Source organism: Pseudoliparis swirei, chromosome 24 (genome assembly GCF_029220125.1).
Source record: "Pseudoliparis swirei isolate HS2019 ecotype Mariana Trench chromosome 24, NWPU_hadal_v1, whole genome shotgun sequence".
In the NCBI taxonomy this organism is placed as follows: Eukaryota; Metazoa; Chordata; class Actinopteri; order Perciformes; family Liparidae; genus Pseudoliparis; species Pseudoliparis swirei.
Window position 1 is genome coordinate 1,493,273 of NC_079411.1, and position 23,108 is coordinate 1,516,380.

At 44.5% G+C, this 23,108-nt stretch overlaps 2 protein-coding genes across 4 annotated transcripts in view; one reads left to right on the forward strand and one right to left on the reverse strand.

The window, feature by feature from the left end:
* LOC130190737 (MORN repeat-containing protein 4-like) overlaps positions 1–1,117 on the reverse strand; it is a 14,009-nt gene extending 12,892 nt beyond the window's left edge. Inside the window, exon 1 of one of the 2 annotated variants that reach the window (XM_056410300.1) lies at positions 1,027–1,052. The gene's annotated coding sequence lies outside the window, so the exon portion shown is untranslated. Of the gene's footprint in view, positions 1–1,026 lie in introns of both variants that reach the window. The other variant, XM_056410299.1, reaches the window with a different exon arrangement.
* Positions 1,118–3,829: 2,712 nt separating this feature from the next.
* The window catches only part of lcor (ligand dependent nuclear receptor corepressor), a 47,055-nt gene continuing 27,776 nt past the window's right edge, over positions 3,830–23,108 (forward strand). The window contains exon 1 of one of the 2 annotated variants that reach the window (XM_056410270.1): positions 3,830–3,901. The gene's annotated coding sequence lies outside the window, so the exon portion shown is untranslated. The remainder of the gene's footprint in view (positions 3,902–23,108) is intronic. The other variant, XM_056410272.1, reaches the window with a different exon arrangement.

Below are 23,108 nucleotides of genomic sequence, written 5' to 3' on the forward strand. Positions count from 1 at the left end.
TGTGATCCTGGAACATCTCAGTCCAAATCTGTGGGCCTCTCATAGCCTCCAGGGTTCTGGTTCCGGGTGCCGCTGGAGGTCCGGCTGCAAGGATCTGACCCCATTCGGCGAGGACCAATCACAGACTGCATACGAGAAGTGGGCGTACACGTCCCCCGTTTGTCGTGGACTGACGTTTTTGAAGCCTTGATTTTGGCGTTGTGTCCGCGGCCATCCTGTATTTTTGCAACGACCGAGGAGCGTATCCTGACCCAGACCTGTCAGTCACAGTAAGCCCCGCCCCCCTGGCGTTCCCTCACGCCGTTGCAGCTGTTTTTGATGCAAACGCGCCGCCATTCATTTTCTAAATCGCGTGAAATTCCACAAACTTCCTCCCGTGTTTGTCGTTTAACCGACGTCCCGCTCCGGTCATGTGACGTCGTGAGCCAATGGGGAGCCGGCGGTGACAGAAACACGGCGGTTTGATTCATTCGGGGCTTCTTTATTTGTCTGAACTGTCACTTTAAATTTCCTTTTTTTTATTTTTACATCCCCCCAAAAAAACATCCATTGTCATCAGTCTCTCTTAAAGGGGCCGCGCCTCTCCTCCCATTGTCCTCGCGGTGAGCTCACAGAGACGAGAGGAAACGTCTGAAGCCCTGAACCCCCCCCCTCCCCCATACCCCCTCCTCTTCCTCCTTCTTCCTCCCCCCCAAAAACAGAAATGCCATCAGGCTCGAGTCATATCACACGGGGAGGAGGAGTGTGTCTCCTTCCATCGAATGTTGCCACAGTAACGGAGCCCTCATCCCTTTCATCCTGCCGGCATGACGCGTGTCAGCACACACACACACACACACACACACACACGCACACACACACACACACACACACGCACACACACACACACACACACACACACACACACACACACACACACACGCACACACACGCACACACACACACACACATACACACGCGCACACACATACACACGCGCACACACACGCACCGCGCTCTCTGGAGAAATTAAAATAAACGGTTTACCTGTTTTTTTATTAAAGAGCAACTCCTTTTTTTCTCTCCATCACTGAAACACCACGCGGAGGATTTCTGCTCCTCTCCGCGGCAATTTCTCCCGTTGTCGCCCCCCCCCCTCCCCCGCACAGCTCGCTGGTTCCCCGGCAGAGCTTGCCTGAGCGTCTCCTTTAGGTGCCGCGCGCCGATTGGCTGCCGCTGCCCGCCACCTCCTCTCAAGGCGCCCTCCTATTGGCCGCGGCCCCTCCCCCTCGCGCCGGCCCAGCCCTCCGCGGGAGACATCTCGGTGGAGGGCGACGGGTTCAATGACTTAATTAGCCGGAGTGCTCACTCCGTTAAAAGCGTTTGCCCTTGTGTTCATTATTTTATTCTTATTTTATTTTCATTATATATTTATAAAAGCGGCGGCGAGGTTTTCCCCGTCTTAACGACGCCGTCTGCTCGGTTTCAATCTGGTGATTAGAGCCGTTTGTTTTTGGAGCTTTTATGGAACTTTGATTTATTGGTGAACAGCTGCGGCGCGACGAGGGAAACAATAAACAACACAATTAATATGGAAGAAGGAAATACATCATAAGAATCAAGGTGACCCAAATAAATAAAAATTAAAACCCTCATTTTGTTTCTCATATTTTGAGCTAATAAGAACCGACGTTGATGAATGTCGAGCTTCTTTTATCAATAACAGCAACTCTGACATTATTCTAGCTGCTAAGATCATAAATAAAGGTGCAATTCAAATGAGACAAAGCCATAAGGTCTCTGATTGGCCGGCTATAATATGGAGATAAATAACATGGGAGAGTCATGACAACCTTTTGTTGGTTTCGTTAAAAATATGACAAGTTTACAAGGTTGTTGTATTTATTTGTCTTTGTACAATAGGGTTGCGCAACAAAATGTAGTTTACAGTCCCCGTTTCCAAATATGCTAACATCCGTTTATTAGAAAAATAAAAAACAAGAAGAAGAAAATGGTCGCATTTCAAGATGGCGGCGGCTTCAAAGTCCACCAACCGAGAGGTGACGTCTCGGTGAAACGAGGCTAATTTGTCACGTAGTTTTTGTGTTTCGTGGATATCTGAACGTAACCACGTAGTTTTTGTGTTTCGTGGATATCTGAACGTAACCACGTAGTTTTTGTGTTTCGTGGATATCTGAACGTAACCACGTAGTTTTTGTGTTTCGTGGATATCTGAACGTAACCACGTAGTTTTTGTGTTTCGTGGATATCTGAACGTAACCACGTAGTTTTTATGTTTCGTAGATATCTGAACGTAACCACGTCGTTTTAATGTTTTGTGGATATCTGAACGTAACCACGTAGTTTTTGTGTTTCGTGGATATCTGAATGTAACCACGTAGTTTCTGCCGCCTAAATCTCTCTTTGTATTTAGGGACTTTTAGCCGAAACAACTTCCTGTGAAGACGCAAGTGTATTTTGACAGAAGGTCTGAACCGAGGTGTTTCTGGACTTCAGGAGGAATTTAAGGAGTGAACGTTGCGTGAGGACACGTTCCGACGTGTTAGATGAAATAATCACGTAACTGAAACGTGAGACTGACTCTGAGGTCGTGGAGCGGAGAGCGGCTCGTGGACTCGCTCTCAGCTCGTTAGCGTCATGCAGGGAGAAACGGATTCACATTCTCTGTGTAAAAAAAATAAAGAAACTAAATATACAAAATAATAACAACTCGATATTGAAGGAGTTTGAACTCGGCCCGCAGCAGATGTTCCTCGAGGCCGATGGTGTGTCTGTGTGTGTGTGGTGTGTGTGGTGTGTGTGCGCTCTGGGCTGTTTTGCATGTGTTGTTGTAGTCCGGTGTATTTGTATATATTTGTAAGGTCGCGGCTGAGGGTCATCTATAGTCCATGCGACTATACTTGCTCTAATAGACGTGTATCTTTTTAAAATAAGCTCTCCACTGCTGGACCGGTGCCACACACGTTCCTCTGGATCCAGATGTTCGGCCGCCGCCTCCAAACAACGAGTTCCTTCCTGTTGGTCACCAGCGTCACGCGGGGTCTGACGGGTGATAATCCACGCTTCTTTAAAAGATTCAAACTCACATGGGTATTTAATTAAAATCTTAACATCTGGGCGAAGTGACGCAATGGGTGGGCGGAGCCACACGGAGCATGTTAATGTTATTAATTGGCTTAATACCACTCGGCATCGAAAAGAGACATAATCCCTGGAAGGAGAACTTGTGTTAATCTTTTAATTGGCTAAATAAGAATATTAGTGCACGTGAATGATGTGCGTGAGGAGGGATGGACGGGGTTGTTTTGTTGTTTGTGTGTGTGTGTGTGACAGCAACGCCTCCGTGGTGCGCGTGGTTCTTCCGGTGTGTTGACTGCCCACCGTGGAACATCTGTTCATTTTAAACAATGCGGCGACTTCAATGCGCATTTTTTTTTTTTTTAAAGCGCAGCCGCGCGCGCGCCCTTTGACACACGTAGAGCCGCGCACGTTAAAACAGACATCCCAATAAACGACCACTGACAGCACATGCTCGCGCGCAGAGATGCTGGGAGGGGAGGAGGAGGAGGAGGAGGAGGAGGAGGAGGAGGAGGAGGAGGAGGAGGAGGAAGAGGAGGAGGAGGAGGAGGAAGGGGCTCTTTTTTGGTGGGTGGGACAAATGAGCGCCGTAGAAAAGGGGGATGCTGCAGCCCCGGCCCCCTCATATCTCACTCCACCCAGCCCGAGAATATAAACCCACCGGTGACGCGCGCGCAGGGAAGCACCCAGCAGTATGTGCGCGCCCACGGGAGGGGCCGACAGAAAATGGCGAGTCTGTGCGGACGGCAGCAATGCACGGTAGAGAGGCGCGGCTTTCGGCAGGAACTTGACTCTTGGAGGCACAAACTCATTCACTGTGTAGGTAAGCTCGGCGGTGTGCGCGCGCGCGTGCGTGGCGCGGTACCGGGCGGCCGCGGGGTCCCGGTAACTGTGTCGAACTGGCTGTTTGTGTCCGTCCAGCGGGGCTGGAGCGTCCACCGGAAAACCTATAGGGCTGTACGTGGAGCTGTCAGTGTGTGCGTGTGTGTGTGTGTGTGTGTGTTACGCACGGTGTTGCCTCGCGCCGCCGGACTCCTAACCTGACCCCCCCCCCAAAAACATTGGTGTCTTTAAGTTTTGGGGCTCGTGTCCGGCTTGTTGACAGGTGTTTCCACCTGCACGCGCTGCGTGCGCGAGCGCTGCTTTCAGTCCGAGTTCAGGAGCCACCGGAGGGGGAGGGGGAGGGGCTGTTCTTTAAATATATATATATATTAATATACATTCTTTCATGGCTGTTTATTTATTGTAAGTCGGGGCTCGTCACGTGCGCAGATGGAGCTGCGCCTCGGCCAATCGGCTTCCCGGCTCTGGGCCGGCGCGTGCTTCGTGCGCGCGCCCCCGTGTTGATTTTCTTTCTCTTTTTTTTCTTCTTTTCCCCCCCACTGGTGGAGGTGGTGGGGCAGTGCGCGCTCTCAATCTCCAAACATGACCCCCCCCCACCTCCTGGGAGCGCGCATTGCTGCATTGGGGGAAATGTCAGTGAGAATAATTTTGTATTTTAGGGGAAGGTGAGGGAGGAAGGGCGGGGGGGGGGGTGCCTCCTCCTCCTCCTCCTCCTCCTCCACTTTCTATCTTTATTCGTCCCCAGCGGGACTTGTTGACATGGCGCTGCTGGGGAAGTCTTTCTTTCTGATGTACATATTATATGTATATATATAATGTATATAAATGCTAATCCCTCGTAGGGGAAGTGAGCAGCTTTGTTTCTTTTGATAAAATTGATTTTAAAAATACAACCCCCAAAAAAAAAAAGAAGAAAAAAAAGAAGAAGCACTTGACTTCCCCCGCTTTTATTATTTTATTTTGTTAATGAGTTCATGTGGGCTTTTATTTTGTACTTCCTCATCTCCCCCCCCACCCCTCCCAGACCCTCCATTCCTGGTGTATTTCATTAGCTCCGTTTAATCCGGTTACTTTGACCTCTCCATGTCACGGACAGATTATCCTCCGCTCTCCTGCCGGAGCTCCTCGCCTCCGCTCCACTTGTTTGTTGTTGTTGTTGTTGTTGTTGTTGTTGGGGGGGGGGGGGGGTAAGTTACACTTCTGCTTCCAGATGTTGCCAATAAACTGTCACCTACTTACCCACCGGAGACGACCCACATGGCCTTCTTCTTCTTTTCTTCTTCTTCTTCTTTTTCTTCTTCTTTTTTTTCTTTTTCTTCTTCTTCTCTCATTCTTCTTCTCTTCTCCTTTATAGTAACACACTCTCCTAATGAGGCGATGCAGTGTTACATTAAAATGTTTTATTGACCTCTGACCTCCAGCATGGAGCCGAGGAATCACCACCAGCAGTGTAAACACAGGGCTACACACACACACACACACACACACACACACACACACACACACACACACACACACACACACACACAGCGACGTGAATGAGTTTCCTAACTGAAGTGAACTCGTTTCTCTGCATGTTAATCGCTGTGTGGCTGTTTCTCGTTCTCCGGCTGATTGCTGATGTGTTTTTGCTGCGTCGGCATATTTTCTCTCTTTTTTTTTTTTAAAGACTCATTTCTTTATTTTCCGAGGCTTTGCAGTCGTCCAGATTAACATGCAGCCATGTAATAAACACCGGAAATGCGTTATTCAGATTCCCCGAGCGAGGCGGTAACTCCCCGGAGCGACCGCCGGTCGATAGAGGGACGTGAGCATGATGCATGATGGGAGTATGAGATGGTGTGTCCCTGTAATATCACCATGATACCACCCTGTGTGTGTGTGTGTATTCCTTCATCATTGGTCTGCTATGCGTGACGAGTTATCAGCCGGTTGTCTTCCAACCGGAGGACAGAGAAGGAAGTTTTGTTCCCAAAGTTCCCTGAAGAGTCCTGAAAGGGTTACATTAAATGTTTAATAACCCCTCCCCTCCTCCCCTCCCCCCCTCCTCACCTCCTCTCCTCCTCTCCTCCTCTCCTCCCCTCCCCCCCTCCTCCCCTCCTCTCCTCCTCTCCTCCTCTCCTCCCCTCCTCCCCTCCTCTCCTCCTCTCCTCCTCTCCTCACCTCCTCCCCTCCTCCCCTCCCTCCTCATGTGCAGGATGTGACATATGATCACTGTCTGTCCTTTAACACTGTGCATCGCAGCACCTTCTGTACCGCGCTGTCTTTATATTTAGTCTTTATCTCTTATTACAGTGTTATTATTTCAAAACTGTTGAAAACACAGAACCATGAAGGCTTTAAAGAACCAGTTCCTTAAAGAGTTCTTCAATAAACCTATAAATGTGTCTCATAGAACCTTAAAATACTTCTTTAACCCTCCTGTCGCCTTCGGGTCAATATGACCCGATTCAATGTTTAACCCTCCTGTTACCTTTATATTTACTAACATATTTTACCCTTGAGGTCAATATGACCCCAGCTATTAAAATCTCCAGAAAATTATTAGAATTAATATTGTTTTCCAAGTTTAAGTGTGAGGTACTTTATCTTTGTTTGTTGACTCCCGAAAGAACACCGACATTAAACATTGAATCGGGTCAAATTGACCCGAAGGCGACAGGAGGGTTAAATATTGAATCGGGTCAAAATGACCCGAAGGCAACACAAGGGTTAAGGCCCCATTTATGGTTCCACAAAGAACCTTTCAAACCAGGGTTCTTTAAAGAACCTTTTCTTTAAGGAGTTCTTCAAAGAACCTTTAAATGTGTCACAAAGAACTGAATGTTCAAAACCTTTGAGAGAGAGACTCTGAAAGCTGTCAATCACCTGGAGCTCCGCCCCTAAAGCGCCCCCTGCTTTATGGACTCTAAATGACCATAAAGTATAAATGATGACATCATGCTGTATAGAAGAAGACTTGAAACTAGAGACTGAGACATAAACTCATGTTTACAATGTTTACTGAGGGAATACAACAAGAGAAGTAGAGTCACTATATAGACTTCTATACAACCAGAGGAGCCCCCTGGTGGTCAGGAGGGAGAATGCAGCTTTAATACATGAAGCATAGACTTCTATACAACCAGAGGAGTCGCCCCTTGGTGGTCAGCAGAGAGAATGCAGCTTTAACACATGACGCATAGACTTCTATACAACCAGAGGAGACCACTAAGACAACACTTTATTCCTCCTTACATTCTTACCTTTCACAATAAAAGCCCTGCACCTTGCTGCTCTTCTATTGGAGGATAACTCCTGTCAGCTGCATGTTTCTGAGGGTTAGTGTCTGTAGTTTTCTGCATAAGAATGAAAGCAGGAGGCTTGATGAAGACGAGCCTCCTCCTCCTCCTCGTCATATCAAAGATCATCTATTTTGGTTGAGAGTGTCTGATCTATCTCCCCGATCCATCTATCCAGCTCGTCCCTCGATTACCGGCTGTACTCAAAGACAAATCCTCCTCTTATCAAGTGGAGTGCCCCTCCCCCGCTCGGCTGTTGTTCCCGTAATGGACAGACGGACAGACGGACGCCTGAGAGATCTTACTGCCACTTTCTCATCTTGCTAATTCTTTTCATGAGCTCCTTTTTTTTAAACTAGGGGGAAAACAAAACACATTTCAATCGGGAGCTGTCGGGGGAAGAGTGACAGCGATCTACCCAACGATGTAAATCACACACACACACACACACACACATCCTGCCCCACAGTAATGTGTGTGTGAAAGCGCATGCGTGTGTGTGTGTGTGTGTGTGTGTGTGTGTGTGTGTGTGTGCATGTGTGTAGAGCTATCCCGGTGGCCGATCCATGCCAACCAGGATCCCCGTGGGAGGAGGGCTGCTCTCTTTGGGGTCAGGGGGAGGAAGGAGGTGTGTGGGGGGGAGGGAGGGGGGCACAAGTGTGTGTGTGTGTGTGTGTGTGCACATGTGTGTGTGAGGGGGGGGGGGACTGCAATCTGTGGAAAAGCAAAATACAACACTGGCACTGGGTAAATGTCGACAGAAGGTGTGTGTTTGTGTGTGTGTGTTTGCGTGTGTGTGCGTGAGTGTGTGTGTGAACCTTTATTTACCCAGAAAGCCTCGCGTTCAAACGATCAACAACGCACCTTCATCGAAACCGCCAGAAGGATTCAAACCGCCGTCGAATGCTTCACGCCGATATTTATTTATTTTTCTTCTTCCACTTCTTTAAGACGTAAATAAGCTTCAAAAGAACCATCTAGAGGAGGGAGGCAGCTTCCTGTGAAGTTCCTCTTCTTCCTTTTATAATCTTTTACAAACGTCTCGGTTGTTGTTGTTTTTCATTCACTTTCGCATTTTTCCTAAATATCGACCAAATGGTGAATAATAAATAATCAATGTGCCTGAAAAACCCAACGAGCCGTCAATTAGTCGATCAAGAAATAAATGGCCTTCAACAACTAAAATGAAGTGATGCGTTCCATCAAGGACGGTGGGTCCCCACAACGTCAGTGTGTGAACAGATATAGGTCCCCACAACATCAGTGTGTGAACAGATATAGGTCCCCACAACATCAGTGTGTGAACAGATGTAGGTCCCCACAACGTCAGTGTGTGAACAGATGTAGGTCCCCACAACGTCAGTGTGTGAACAGATATAGGTCCCCACAACGTCAGTGTGTGAACAGATGTAGGTCCCCACAACGTCAGTGTGTGAACAGATGTAGGTCCCCACAACGTCAGAGTGTAAACAGATATAGGTCCCCACAACGTCAGTGTGTGAACAGATGTAGGTCCCCACAACGTCAGTGTGTGAACAGATGTAGGTCCCCACAACGTCAGAGTGTAAACAGATATAGGTCCCCACAACATCAGTGTGTGAACAGATGTAGGTCCCCACAACGTCAGTGTGTGAACAGATGTAGGTCCCCACAACGTCAGTGTGTAAACAGATATAGGTCCCCACAATGTACGTGTGAAAACACTAACAAAATATAGAAGATAGTCTTTTTGCCTTTTTATCATGATTGTGAAACTCAAGTAATTCAACTTTACAATGTACACGTGACCCGGATGTCTGGTGATATGCCTCATTATTCTGCAGGATTAAATCAATAATTAATAATAATAAATGGTAACGTAATGAAAGAAAGGCTCAAAGTTTAATATCCAGCTGATAAATAACTAAATAAACCTGCAGCTGGATGTTTATCAGCTCACTGGTTGATATTTGACGAGGATTCACCGGCACAATCTGTTTTTATGCTCCTGTTGTTCAAGTCCTCACGTCCTCCCCTAAAAATGTGGCGCAATAACCTGATTTAATTTGGTATTTAATCATTAATTTATGTTCCGTAACTGACTGAATTGATGTCACATTGAGTCGTTTTTAAGCCTTAAAACAAATATTCTGTTATTGTATTTCATGACATGTATATTTTCTTTTGTTCATGTTTTACAGACGATATATAAATAAGTTAAAGCTCCGCACATCGTTGCTCCCTTGAGTGTAAACATTTTAAAACATTTAAATTGCACTTACGGAAGCTAAAGCTGGACAATGTTTGACAATCTTTTATACGTCTGCATCCATAAACAGGAATTAAATGGTGAATTATGATTTATGATAGTTTGGAGATCAGATTTGTGGAGTTTAGGACCAAGCGGCAACACGTCAGCTTCCTGCCTCTCTCTCTCTCTCTCTTTTCCTCGACCAAAGTCCTCCATTTTCTTAAACTAAACTTTGCACACGGCGTCCTCGACTTAAACCAAAATTCATGTAAGCCTTCCATTGTGTGTGTGTGTGTGTTCCCTTTGTTATGTGAGCTACCTGACCTCCTTGGTACTATTATTTGCACGCTGACACCATGTGGGTTCATGCACAATATAGAGTTAGTGTTTGGAGTACACACGCACGCACACACACACACACACACACACACACACACACACACACACACACACACACACTGCTAGGTGTCAAGGCTTTAGAGAAGCAGGAATGTTTACTTGGACCCACCTTTTCGTTAATTCCTTCTTATTCTTCCATAATGGCTGCTTTTGTGTGAAAGGTCATATTTGAGCAATTTCCTTTTCAGAGTATTTGATCAATGGCATGATGGAGCTTGTGAGTGTGTGTGTGTGTGTGTGTGTTTGGGCGTGTGTGTGTGTGTGTTTGGGCGTGTATTAAAGTTTAGCTTTCGGGAAGTAGCAGTTATGGTTATGGTAAGGACAATTAATGTAAGTCGATGTTATGTCCTCTAAAGTGATGGAAACACGCCTGTGTGTGTGTGTGTGTGTGTGTACATATTTGGTCTTGAATTACTGATGTTGTGGGGACTTAAATGTGTTTACACACTTGCATTGCGGGGACTCTCCAAAGGGTGAAGACTTGGTTTAAGGTTTTGATTAAGTATGTTTCTTTTGGTGTGATGTTTTGGGGACCTACAGATGTTCACACACTGACATTGTGGGGACCTACATCTGTTCACACACTCATGTTGTGGGGACCCACCGACCTTTATGGGACACAATTCAGGTCCCCATAATGTAAATCGTCACATTTCAGAGTGAAGACTTAATTTAAGGTTTTGGGGTACGTTTTATCTTTCTGGAAGAAGCAGTTATGGTAATGTGAGGAAAATGAATTAAGTCGATGTTTTGTCCTCTTAAGTGATGGAAACACGACATTGAGAGCGAGGACAGTTTTGGTTAGTGAGGATATTTAGTTCCTTTCCTACGAGAGGCTTCAGACTTCTCCGGTTCTCTGTGACGATTCAGCTCGAGGAACGCTTTTATTATTTTAATGAGGGAAGTCCTGTGATCTCTGCGTCTCCCTGAGAATCCTGTTGTGAATGGAATTAGAATAAAAGTGGGTGCCATTCAGCGCGCCGTTAACGGTGAATTACAACCAAACAGCACCTCTGTGTTCCCGAGCAAGAGGAACCGGCTAATGAGATAATAGAGGAGCTGAGCAGGCGGTTAAGCAGTTTTAAGCCGTCATGGTTGAGAGCTAAAGGGACAGTCGGCAACCGTCTGCTCCCAATCATTAAGAAATAATCTGCAGCAGCGACGACGTCATCGGCAACTATTTAAATCTTTGTATACTGAATATCTTCCGGGGGTTTTTTGGACTGTTAATCGGACTAATATGACATTTTAAGAGGTCAGTTTGGACATTTTTCAAAACTCTTTTGACATTTTATAGACCCAATAATGACTTTGACTCTTTTTAAGAGAATCAACAATGTAGTTTGAACGAATATATGAAGGTATGGAGGAAGAAGAGTCCCTATAGTGTCGTTTAGTGTCACCAAAAAAAGTATATAATTACACATTCTAGTCTCCACACGACGAAGATAAAAATAATCGGATTTAATTGACTATAACTAAATATACTCTTGATAAATACAACGTTTTAAGTGTGTGTGAACTGTGAATGAAACGTTGTGGTTGTGGAGCAGTGCTTTAATGTGTGTGTGTGTGTGTGTGTGTGTTTCTCCAGAGGGTTTAATTTGGGCGTGTTTGTTTGAACAATCCCCTGCTGGGCACGGCAGCACGCCAGGCCACTGATGCTGCCCCGCAGGTGCACCCTGGGAAATGTAGTTCCTCAAAGAGGGAGACAGATGGGCGAGTTGGAACAATGGAGCGAGAGTGTTCAGAAAGCTCTCTTTGCTTTTATGAAATATAAAAAGAAGAACCCCAGGAGGACGCGTGAGGGATGAGGTTTGCACAACAACCGACTCGCCACCAATAAGCAATTATTTGCTGTTCAAAGACAGAAAGCGACTTCATTATGAATTTGGCCTTGGGCGAAACGAGAAGCACACGTAGGCTAAATGAACCGTCTGCTGCCGCCGCGCACACGGGAGACGACGGAGGTTTGAAACATGGCGAGCTACTCCGTTTATTTGAAGATTGATTAAAGACGAACGCCTTCGGAAAGTTAAGGAACCTCCTCTCAACTCAAAATACACATTAATACCAGAACACTTTCAGAGAGGCGGACCTCATCGATACCTTAATAAATACAAGTTTATTCATTTCATTCAGCAAAAGACAAAACATTTAGACACACAAGCTTTAAAGGAAATAATAAAACCGGCAACCTTTAAACGGTTTTATTGTCAGTGTCCCCACAACGTCAGTGTGTGAACAGATGTTGGTCCCCACAACGTCAGTGTGTGAACAGATGTTGGTCCCCACAACGTCAGTGTGTGAACAGATGTTGGTCCCCACAACGTCAGTGTGTGAACAGATGTTGGTCCCCACAATGTCAGTGTGTGAACAGATGTTGGTCCCCACAACGTCAGTGTGTGAACAGATGTAGGTCCCCACAACGTCAGTGTGTGGACAGATGTAGGTCCCCAAGACGTCAGTTAGACACACCCGAACAAACACACTTAATCAAAACCTTAAACCTTAACCTTAAAGTTTTCTGGTATAAATCTGTATTTTGAGTTGAGAGGAGGTTCCTTAACTTTCTGAAGGCGTTCGTCTTTAATCAATCTTTACTTTATTTTCCCCCTATATATTTTAGTATTTAGTTTTTTAGTATTGTTTTTGTGTTTTATATTTATTTTCATTAATGCTCTGATGTGCACCACTGCTGTGATTTTGAAATGTCCCCACTGTGGGACAAATAAAGTAATCTCAAATCATATCATAAAAGACAAACAGCCCGATAGAATAATGGTAAAGGAGTTCATGACGTCTCCGTCTTTGAGTCCAGAACCAACCGGCTGGATCGCTGACATCAGGGGATTCTAGAAGAGATCAAACAGGAAGTCAGAAGTTTGTCATCGTCTCCGAAACACAAACGACGGGATAAACGGAGGCGTGATGCAAAAAGGTCGACTTCAATCGGCACGACGACATGCGGTACCTTTTCTTTCTTTCGTTCTTCAAATTAATTAATTATAATTTTAGAGTTCATGAATACGCTTTATTGTTGGTATAATATTACGGATATTGATGCTTTTTTTCACTAAAAAGACGACCTTTATAAAATAACAACTCCTTTAAAAGCAGAAAGGAGCTGCGCAGCGTTTCTTTTCCGTGTCCTCTGAGGACTGCGTGACGGCGTTCGACTTCCTACAGACGGCATAAACTAAATGTGGCGTCGATGACGTTAGCGGAGCAGCTTACGCAAAAAATCAATGTGAATCAAACCGCCGTGGGGTCGCCGGCACCGAAACCGTTCGGGTTCATCCGTGTCGGGGAAACGGGCTGATGATAGATTCATGAGGCGGATAACAAAGTTGATATTTGAGAGAATTAAGGATGTTAAAGCCCATTTTCCCCGACATAAAAATTCATCTAGCAGTCCTGTTGGCTTCAACGTGATGTATCTGTGGTGAACTTGTCGAGGGGTCCGCCAGGTCCTGACACAACGCTGCGTGATTAACCTTTTAATTTAATTTTAACACATTAACAGAACATTTCATGCCTGCTGCTGAAGTTCTGATTTAGTTGTTTTGCAGAGAAATACCTCGTGGTTGTTTTGGGATTATTATTATTTTTTATGATACCAAACGAGGTCAAGCACGAAACGGAAAACCAACCGTTAAAGATTTAAGACTCGCGTCAAGCTAACGGTTTGGCCACCGAGGTCAGGAGGTCAGACGGTAAAGGCAGCTTAAGGGGCAAAAAAACAACAAAGTAATTTAAAAAATAAAATGGGCATCAAATTTGCCGACACGGAGTTTTCGTTGTTCACCTTTCTCGCGTGTGACTCGCTGCGTGGAAACACCTGAGTGCCGGCGGTTCACGGCGAGGCGGCCGATTCTCCCTCGTGTGATACGGGTAAAAATAAAGGAACGTTTTTTAATCTGTGCGCCTGGAGGAGGAGGAGGAGGAGGAGGAGGAGGAGGAGGAGGAGTCCACTAGATGAAGAAACCCAAACCCCCAACGACCGCCCAACGATGCCGAGGATGAAACGAGCGACCTTGTAAAATACTGGAAGACGGAGCGGCGTGAAGAGGAAGTAACGGCTTCTTCTCTCTCTGAATAAATGCTCTTTATTAAAGGCTCAGGCGAGTATTTTACCCTCAACCTCCAACGACTAACTGCCATCATCGAGCCAACTGGGTTTCACCGTGTCCCATTGGTGTTTCCAGAACTCCCGACTCCGTGTCACGCAGTTACAAACCCCAACTGTTCCTAATCCAAAATCTTTGAAAAAGGATTCCACATACATATAAACTTATTTTGAAGGATTCCACATATATATAAACTTCTTTTGAAGGATTCCACATATATAAACTTATTTCGAAGGCTCCGTAAAGCCCCAGAGGAGCTGGTTCCAGGAGTATTTTAAGCTGACGTTACTCAAACAGAAGAAAACGAGAGTATTCACACAGGGACTATTTTTTGCGGCGAATTTATTTACATTCGGTGGAAGCGTGGTGACCCGGTGACACGGGATAACTTTCTCTCGCTTTTATTCTGAAACCACGTCGACTCAAGCGCCAACTTCAGATCTTGCGAGTCGCGCACGGCGCCCGCCGCGTGGGCTTCAGTGCGGCGGCGGCCATGTTGTGAGGCGCTCCTCCCGCCCGCCGAGCGCCGCTTCTCTCTCTCCGTCTGCAGACCTCGCGCTCTTCCACTCTGACAGTTGTTCTTTCTTTCTCCCGCCGCCTCGCGTCTCGGCGTCCGCTCGGCGAGGAGCTCGCTGGGTTATTTACGTCACTTGTTTTTATTTGTATTTTGTACATATTTCACATTTCGCCGCGAGCAAAACGATCCGGAGGAGAAGAGATGAATGAACTGAGGGGGGAGGAGCCTCAAGAGTCCAGAGTCGTCACCTTGAGGGTGCAGGACTCATCACGGCCTCCTCTCCTCGTTCCTCTTCTAGCTCTTCTCTCCTCGCTCCTCGCTCCTCTCCTCGTTCCTCTTCTAGCTCCTCGTTCCTCTTCTAGCTCCTCTCTCCTCGCTCCTCTCCTCATTCCTCTTCTAGCTCCTCGTTCCTCTTCTAGCTCCTCGTTCCTCTTCTAGCTCCTCTCTCCTCGTTCCTCTTCTAGCTCCTCGTTCCTCTTCTAGCTCCTCTCTCCTCGTTCCTCTTCTAGCTCCTCGCTTCTCTCTCCTCGCTCCTCTCCTCGTTCCTCTTCTAGCTCCTCGTTCCTCTTCTAGCTCCTCTCTCCTCGCTCCTCTCCTCGTTCCTCTTCTAGCTCCTCGTTCCTCTTCTAGCTCCTCTCCTCGTTCCTCTTCTAGCTCCTCTCCTCGCCTCCTCCTCGTTCCTCTTCTAGCTCCTCGTTCCTCTTCTAGCTCCTCTCTCCTCGCTCCTCTCCTCGTTCCTCTTCTAGCTCCTCGTTCCTCTTCTAGCTCCTCTCTCCTCGTTACTCTTCTAGCTCCTCTCTCCTCGCTCCTCTCCTCATTCCTCTTCTAGCTCCTCGTTCCTCTTCTAGCTCCTCTCTCCTCGTTCCTCTTCTAGCTCCTCTCTCCTCGTTCCTCTTCTAGCTCCTCTCTCCTCGCTCCTCTCCTCGTTCCTCTTCTAGCTCCTCGTTCCTCTTCTAGCTCCTCTCCTCGTTCCTCTTCTAGCTCCTCGTTCCTCTTCTAGCTCCTCTCCTCGTTCCTCTTCTAGCTCCTCTCTCCTCACTCCTCGACTTATGATCAGACCTCAGTACCCAACTCAACAAACCTGGCAACCCCTGAGGGATAATTCACGAGAGAGAGGGAGAGAGGGAACGAGGGAGAGAGAGAGAGATATTTACTGTACATGCCAAAGTGGAGTCGGCCATAAGTGGAGGTGTGTGTGTGTCTGTGTGTGTGTGTGTGTGAGGACCGAGTGGTGCTAGAGGGGGGGGGGGGGGGCTCTGAGATCTCACCGTGTCTCCCTCGGTTAGGAATCGAGCCACCGGGCCGCTGCACACGGCAGAGAGAGTGAAGGTCAACGTCACCGTCAGGAGGAATGTCCCTCCTCCTCCTCCTCCTCCTCCTCCTCCTCTCTCTCTCCCTTCTTCCTTTTATATTTCTTGTCATTTAACTTCTGTTTATTTTTTATTTTTTACTTCTTCTCCTCTCCTCCGCTCTTCTCTCTCTTTCCTTCTCATTCTTTTTATTTCCGCCGCCAGTATTTTGACATTTTATTGAAGTCAACGTCACTTTTACTTCTTTTTATTTTCGGAGGCAAGAATAGAGAAATGCATGTTTTCATTTCATGTCTGCCAAGAGCCACTTATGTTCAGCAACTTTTAATTATGACACACACACACACACACACACACACACACATTTTCGTCTCATTTAATTGAAGCGTAGGCAGGTTTGAGTTTTTTTCCTCCACTTTTCTTTGTGTCTATATTTCTCTTCCTTCTCCAGACTAATATGAAGACTTCTTCCTCGTATATATTTGTGCTGATCATGTGACTCCAGATTTATTTTAAGCTTTTCATCTGCACACAAAAGAAATTTGAAAGTGCAACATCTATTTTTTTTAAATATTCAAACTGGGAAAAAGATTTATTTCATTCATTTCTTTTTAATTTGCACAATCCAATCAATAAAACAAAATAAAAATCACAACAGAGATACATTAATATCTGCAGGAAGAGACAAAAAGCTGACTGGGCTTATTTGAAGCCTCCACCTTTTATATAATATTTAACATTTTACGAAATTACAAACATAAAATGGATGTGAATCTAATTCGTGGATGTTTTGCATGCTTTGCTCCAAAAACGCTGCATGACACACACTTGTCTGCGGTTAATTAACGCGGCGGTTTCGTGGGATTGGGCGAGTCCTGTGTCGGCTCCGACAATGAGGCCTCTGTGCGGCCGCCGAGGAGCCGGAGCCGTGGTAATGAATGTAAGGGTCAAAACCAGAAGGACAAATTCCTTTGGAATATCATCTCAGAAGGAAATTGTGGTATAAGTGGAGAAGGGGGTGGGGGTGGGGGGTGAAGTGGGTGGGGTTGAATTGGGCTGGAGGTGGAAGTCAGCGACAGCAGAGCAGCGAGTTTGTCCAAAAAAGCGGACGGACCCGAAGCTGTTCCCTGTGGAACTCCTCAGACGTTCAGGAACCACGTAGACTCTTTAAAAAGCCGAAGAGAAGAAAAGAAAAGTGGAACCGCGACTCCCAGGAAGCATTGCGGCGAGAACCGTCCAATCGGTGAGCTCCCGGGTCCGTTGGTTGAGCTCGAGGTGAACGTGAAGGACGCGGTGGAAATTATTGGATTAAATTAGTGATTTTTCTGGTCGATCATCATCAGGATTAATCTGATCGTTTTATTCCCGATGACTCGGTGAACGACTTAAAAAATATCTTTTGAAAATTAGTGAAATGCTAAAAGAAAAGTATATTTAATTTGTTTTAGCGTAATCCTGACATTTAAGAAGTGAATAAATCAAAGAATTGAAACTCTTTTGCTTTCTTGGCTCTAATGAGACGAGTCGCAACATAAAGATCCTAAATGTGTATTTGTGACGCAATAATTCATCAATGCATGAAGAACGAGGATTTTGGGCGTAGCGTCTCCAATTTAACGTTAAAAATACAACCGTCGGGTTTCTCTTGTTCACCGACTCCAGACTTCAGGCTTTTCTCTCCAGAGAAGAAATAAAACCCATAAAACCGTCTTTATTTAGTCTTTACTCTGTCCGGCCGCTCAGGGCCAAATACATTCTGAATTCAGTTTGTGTATTTGTGTATTTTATTTTTTTATTCAGTCAATCAAATCTAATACAATACAATATTATTCTATATAGAATACAATATTATTCTATATAATATACAAAACAAACTTACAACACTTAACAAATTGCTTATATATCCCTAAATTAATATAAAATAAATCAGAAAATGTATATAAAATAAAGAAAAAATAACCAAGAACATTTTAAAAAGAAAAACAAGATATACAGGACTGTCTCAGAAAATTAGAATATTGTGATAAAGTTCTTTATTTTCTGTAATGCAATTAAAAAAACAAAAATATCATGCATTCTGGATTCATTACAAATCAACTGAAATATTGCAAGCCTTTTATTCTTTTAATATTGCTGATTATGGCTTACAGCTTAAGAAAACTCTAAAATCCTATCTCATAAAATTTTAATATTTCCTCAGACCAAGTAAAAAAAAGATTTATAACAGCTGAGTGTTTGTCAAGGCTCAGGAAACCCTTGCAGGTGTTTCGAGTTAATTAGACAATTCAAGTGATTTGTTTAATACCCTACTAGTATACTTTTTCATGATATTCTAATATTTAGAGATAGGATATTTGAGTTTTCTTAAGCTGTAAGCCATAATCAGCAATAAATCAGAATAAAAGGCTTGCAATATTTCAGTTGATTTGTAATGAATCCAGAATGCATGACATTTTTGTTTTTTTAATTGCATTACAGAAAATAAAGAACTTCATCACAATATTCTAATTTTCTGAGACAGTCCTGTATATATAAATATATACATACATACAGGACTGTCTCAGAAAATTAGAATATAGTGATAAAGTTCTTTATTTTCTGTAATGCAATTAAAAAATATTAATATTAAAAGAATAAAAGGCTTGCAATATTTCAGTTGATTTGTAATGAATCCAGAATGCATGACATTTTTGTTTTTTTAATTGCATTACAGAAAATAAAGAACTTTATCACAATATTCTAATTTTCTGAGACAGTCCTGTATATATGTATACATATATACACATACATACAGACATACTTCCACATAAATCTTCCATATGAACACATTTCAATCACATTTATAACTCTTAAGAATTGTTTTATAAATATTTCCCTTGAAAACCAAAAAGGAGGGAATTATTTATGAAGTTTTATTTGAGTTTGATGTGAAGTGGTTTTCCTCTGTTGTGGACCGCCTAATTAGAATGAAAAATATGTAAAGCGACGTAAGATTAATACGCCGTTCTCCGGTAGTTATTGTGATTTTTACTCTGAGACCAAGTAAAAACATTTATTTATGGAGCCGAAGTGTCGGAAAACATAAAAGAGACGAAACGAACCCGATCAGAAGAACATTTTAAACATAATGGAGCTCGAGACGTCCTTGAGTTGGATCTCATAGATGTAAAAATGTGGTTCCGAGTAATAAAAAGCAGTAAAAGCTTTCGGCGCGTTGGGATGAAGGACTTCTCCATCTTCTTAACTTGAAGCTGTTTTTTCTTCGTTTACTTTAAAAAGCAGCTTCCAAAGAAAACCCCGCATTATATCCGTCTCCGGTTAATTACCGTCGTACGCTTTTGCAATTTGGATGTTTGATCCGCGGCGACAATGGCCGCTCTGTGAGGAGCCGGAGCGGAGAGCCGCTGACGGAGATCGGATCCACAAGGACGAACTCACGTGAGCCGCCATGACGGAGGAGTCAAACACTCGGGAACAAAGACTCAGACGGACGTCTCCTCAGGCGTGGCGTCAACGGGACGCATCTCTTTGACTGCAGCTCTTTAAACCTCCAGAGAATCATTCTTATTCCAATTAGTTCCCGTGTGTAAGTGTCAGGTACGTAATGTGTGTTTGTTGATACCTAAATAGCCCTTAAATAAAATAGAGTGTAGAAGGCTTCTGTGTAAACTTGTTCATGTTTGCCCCTCCCCCGCGTCATGTGTGAACTATCAGTGGTTTGCTGGTTGTGTTAGGGCCTAAAACCTCTTTGAACATTTTAAAAAGTGCATGTTATAGTTATAGTGACCTCAATATCATCCAAAACAACCAACACCGATAAAATAGGTCCATAACATGTTGATATTTTAGCCGGGGGTCAAGCTGACCCCAAAGAACACCGATGTGCACGAGTGTGTTCAGGACATTGAAAACATATCGTCATGTTTATTTCATGTTCACCCAGTTGTCCTCTTTAAAGAAGGAAAAGTCGTAAAATATGAAGCAGAAAACATGATGTCAATCATATATGTTGAGACTTTAAACATCGACTGAGGTCAAATTGACCCCAAAGGTCACCGGAGGGTTAAGGAGATCAAAGGAGTGTCAGTTTTATTTATTAATCTTTTATTCATTGTCCAGGTGAGATTTGATGAATGTCTTGATCAGCGCTGTGCGCTGTGTTTCCTGCTTTAAGGTCTTTTTCACACGTTTTTTTTCTTCTTTTTTTCCGGCGCCGTGGAACGGGATGAAGACATCACGGGTCAGAAATGTGTTTCGGTCATGAAATGAAATTTTGCAGACCTTATGCTAAGCTAAGCTAAGCTACGCTATGCTAGTGGCTTGCGGTACAGACGTGAGGCGAGAACATTTCTCTCTATTGTTCTCCTCCTTTGTCCTCGAGCAGCAACGTCTCACGGGACTTCTATTCGGCAGATTTAGACTTAAAAAAATATATATACAGTATATATTTTATTTCCCCCATAAAGGTCACGTGTTGCGTCGTCACGTGTTGCATCGTCACGCAGCCCGTTTGGAGGTTAACGAGTCGAGAACATTTAGCGAGGCGTGGCGCGGCGTATCAGAGGCTCTTTGGACCGCCACCTTTGGACCGCCGGGACGAATTGGGGAGGCGGATGTTTTCGGGAACATTTCAAGGATAGGAACGACTTAGTGTGTGTGTGTGTGCGCAGGTGGAGCCGTGGAAGAGAACATTCCTCCATATTAGTGATAATATCATCAAATATTAATGCAAGGAGGCTCGGCTCCTCTGCTGCCGAGCAAATATTGAACTCTTGATCTGCTCACACACACACACACACACACTCACACACACACACACACACTCACACACACACACACACACACACACACCCACTCGCTCTCTCTCTCTCTCTAACAGAGTTCACTAGACCTTTGATTTGCAAAAAGGGAAATATTGATGACCCGTGGTCGGCGCTCCCTCGGGGTCGCTGCGTGTCGCGGTGACATTCTGGTACCGGGGGGAAGACGGTGAGATGTGATCCCGCTCTCCGGGGTTCTCTCTCTCCGTTTGAAGCCGTGTTGATGAAGCTGCATCGGGCGATTGTTAAGAAGTTAAACTTACATTTTATTTATGTTCAAACAAATGGATTCATTGAAGTTTCTCGCCAAAAAAATCTAAATTTGACAAAACGAACGGTTCATGATTTACGTTAGAATTCACCCTTGTCTGCTGCTACCGTTACCCGGTGCTGCTGCCGTTACCCGGTGCTGCTGCCGTTACCCGGTGCTGCTACCACCGTTACCCGGTGCTGCTGCCGTTACCCGGTGCTGCTACCGTTAAACTGTGTAAATAATCTGCGGTTCACATGCAGTCCGCAACAATACTAGTGTGTGTGTGTGTGTGCGTGTGTGTGTGTTGTGTTCGGGGGTCAGTGTGAAGTGCGACGACTTAAAAGCAGCCATATGGTCGTATCTGTGTGCGTCTGTGCACACACAAGCTTACGTGTGTGCGTCTGCAACTATCTGTATGTGTGTGTGTGTGTGTGTGTGTGTCACATGGTTGCCCCCTATTAAACTCACTGCAGCACTTAGCCTCAGCACCAAAATGGACTCAGATCTCAGGCTCTCACCACAGGGTGTTCCTTTAAAGCCACAGTGTGTGTGTGTGTTGGCATTGCAGGTGCATGAGGAATTTCCTTCTTTTTTTTGTATGAAAACTCACTTTTACTTATCAAAAGAATTTAAAAAATATATAAAATCTAGTCAAGACATTGAGGAGGTTATAAATAATGATTTTTATAGTAAATATTAATGTAGTTCTTCTTGTGGCTCAAAGGAAGGCCAGTTTTATAGCTTCTCTCACCAGCATAACTGTTTTCAGCTGCGCTCACATAAAAAGGGTTTAAAGTGTTTTATACCCCTCCGCTAGTCTTCTAAGGCGATAACACAATGTACCACTAGAACACTGGAGATGGGCCTCTACACACTATGTAGAGACTTAAACACCAGAGAATAGTCATCTACACATTAACTATGTAGAGAGTTCTGATTAATTTAATGTTATCTTCATTTAAAAAAACAGAGCTTTGAAAAATAAGGACATTTCTACGTGACTCCAAACTTTAGAAGCGTAGTGTAATGTTTAACTTGTTTAAGACGATCCTCACTGACATCACGACGTCCTTTAGGATCATCAAAGATCTAAATGTCCTCTTTTTAAAAAGATTTTTAGGATCAAACACCAAAAATCATCCCATGAAATTTGCCCCAGAGCTGAAGGCTGCAGGTCGACCAGCAAACAATCCCGTGTGTGTCTTTTCCATCCCATAATAAACGATGTGTGGCCGTCTGTGAATCGCTCTCTTTGTCTGTCGGACCGTATGCAGCACGACTTCATGTGAAAATCATTTGATCATATGATGCGTCCGTCTTGTGTTCATCTCTCTACAGAAGAGGAGCCTCCACCTTCCTCCAGCTTTAGAGGTTTAGAGGTGTTGTGCTTTATTGTTTGTTACATGCACACGCGTGTGTGTGTGTCATGAGGTGGTTAGACATGTCCATGCACACGCGTGTGTGTGTCATGAGATGGTTGAACATCAGCTGAACGTTCCTTGTGTGTCAGACGTTGTTGTTGCCTCTTCTCTTCATGAAAGTGATGATGTTCTCATCAGCTCTTTGTTGTTCTTCTTCTTTCTCTCCTCCTCGTTGTTGTTGTTGTTGTTCTTCTTCTTCTTCTCCATATATTTAGTATTTTTCTTTTAAGTGGGAGTTAATGACGGCATAACATTTTCGCTGCAAATGTCAAGAAGTCACATGTGGTCGTGTGTGTGTCCCTGTGTGTGTGTGTGTGTGTGTGTGAGTGTGTGTGTGTGTCTGTGGACCACCATCATTAATCTGCCTCAATGTTTGTTGGGAAGGATTCATTTTTGGGGGGGGGGGGGTTAAAACCATAATGGCTTCTGTGGGTTTTTGCTCTTATCCCAGTCAGTGGTGACACACACACACTCATACACACACACACACACACAGAAGGAGGCCTATTATATACACTACCGTTCAAAAGTTTGGGATCACTTAGAAATGTCATTATTTTTCAAAGAAAAGCATTGTATTTTTCAATGAAGATAACATTAAATCAATCAGAAATACCCTCTATACATTGTTAATGTGGTAAATGACTATTCTAGGTGGAAACGTCTGGTTTCTAATGAAATATCTCCAGAGGTGTATAGAGGCCCATTTCCATCAACGATCACTCCAGTGTTCTAATGGTACATTGTGTTTGCTAATCGCCTTAGAAGACTAATATCTGATTAGAAAACCCTTGTGCAATTATGTTAGCACAGCTGAAAACTGTTT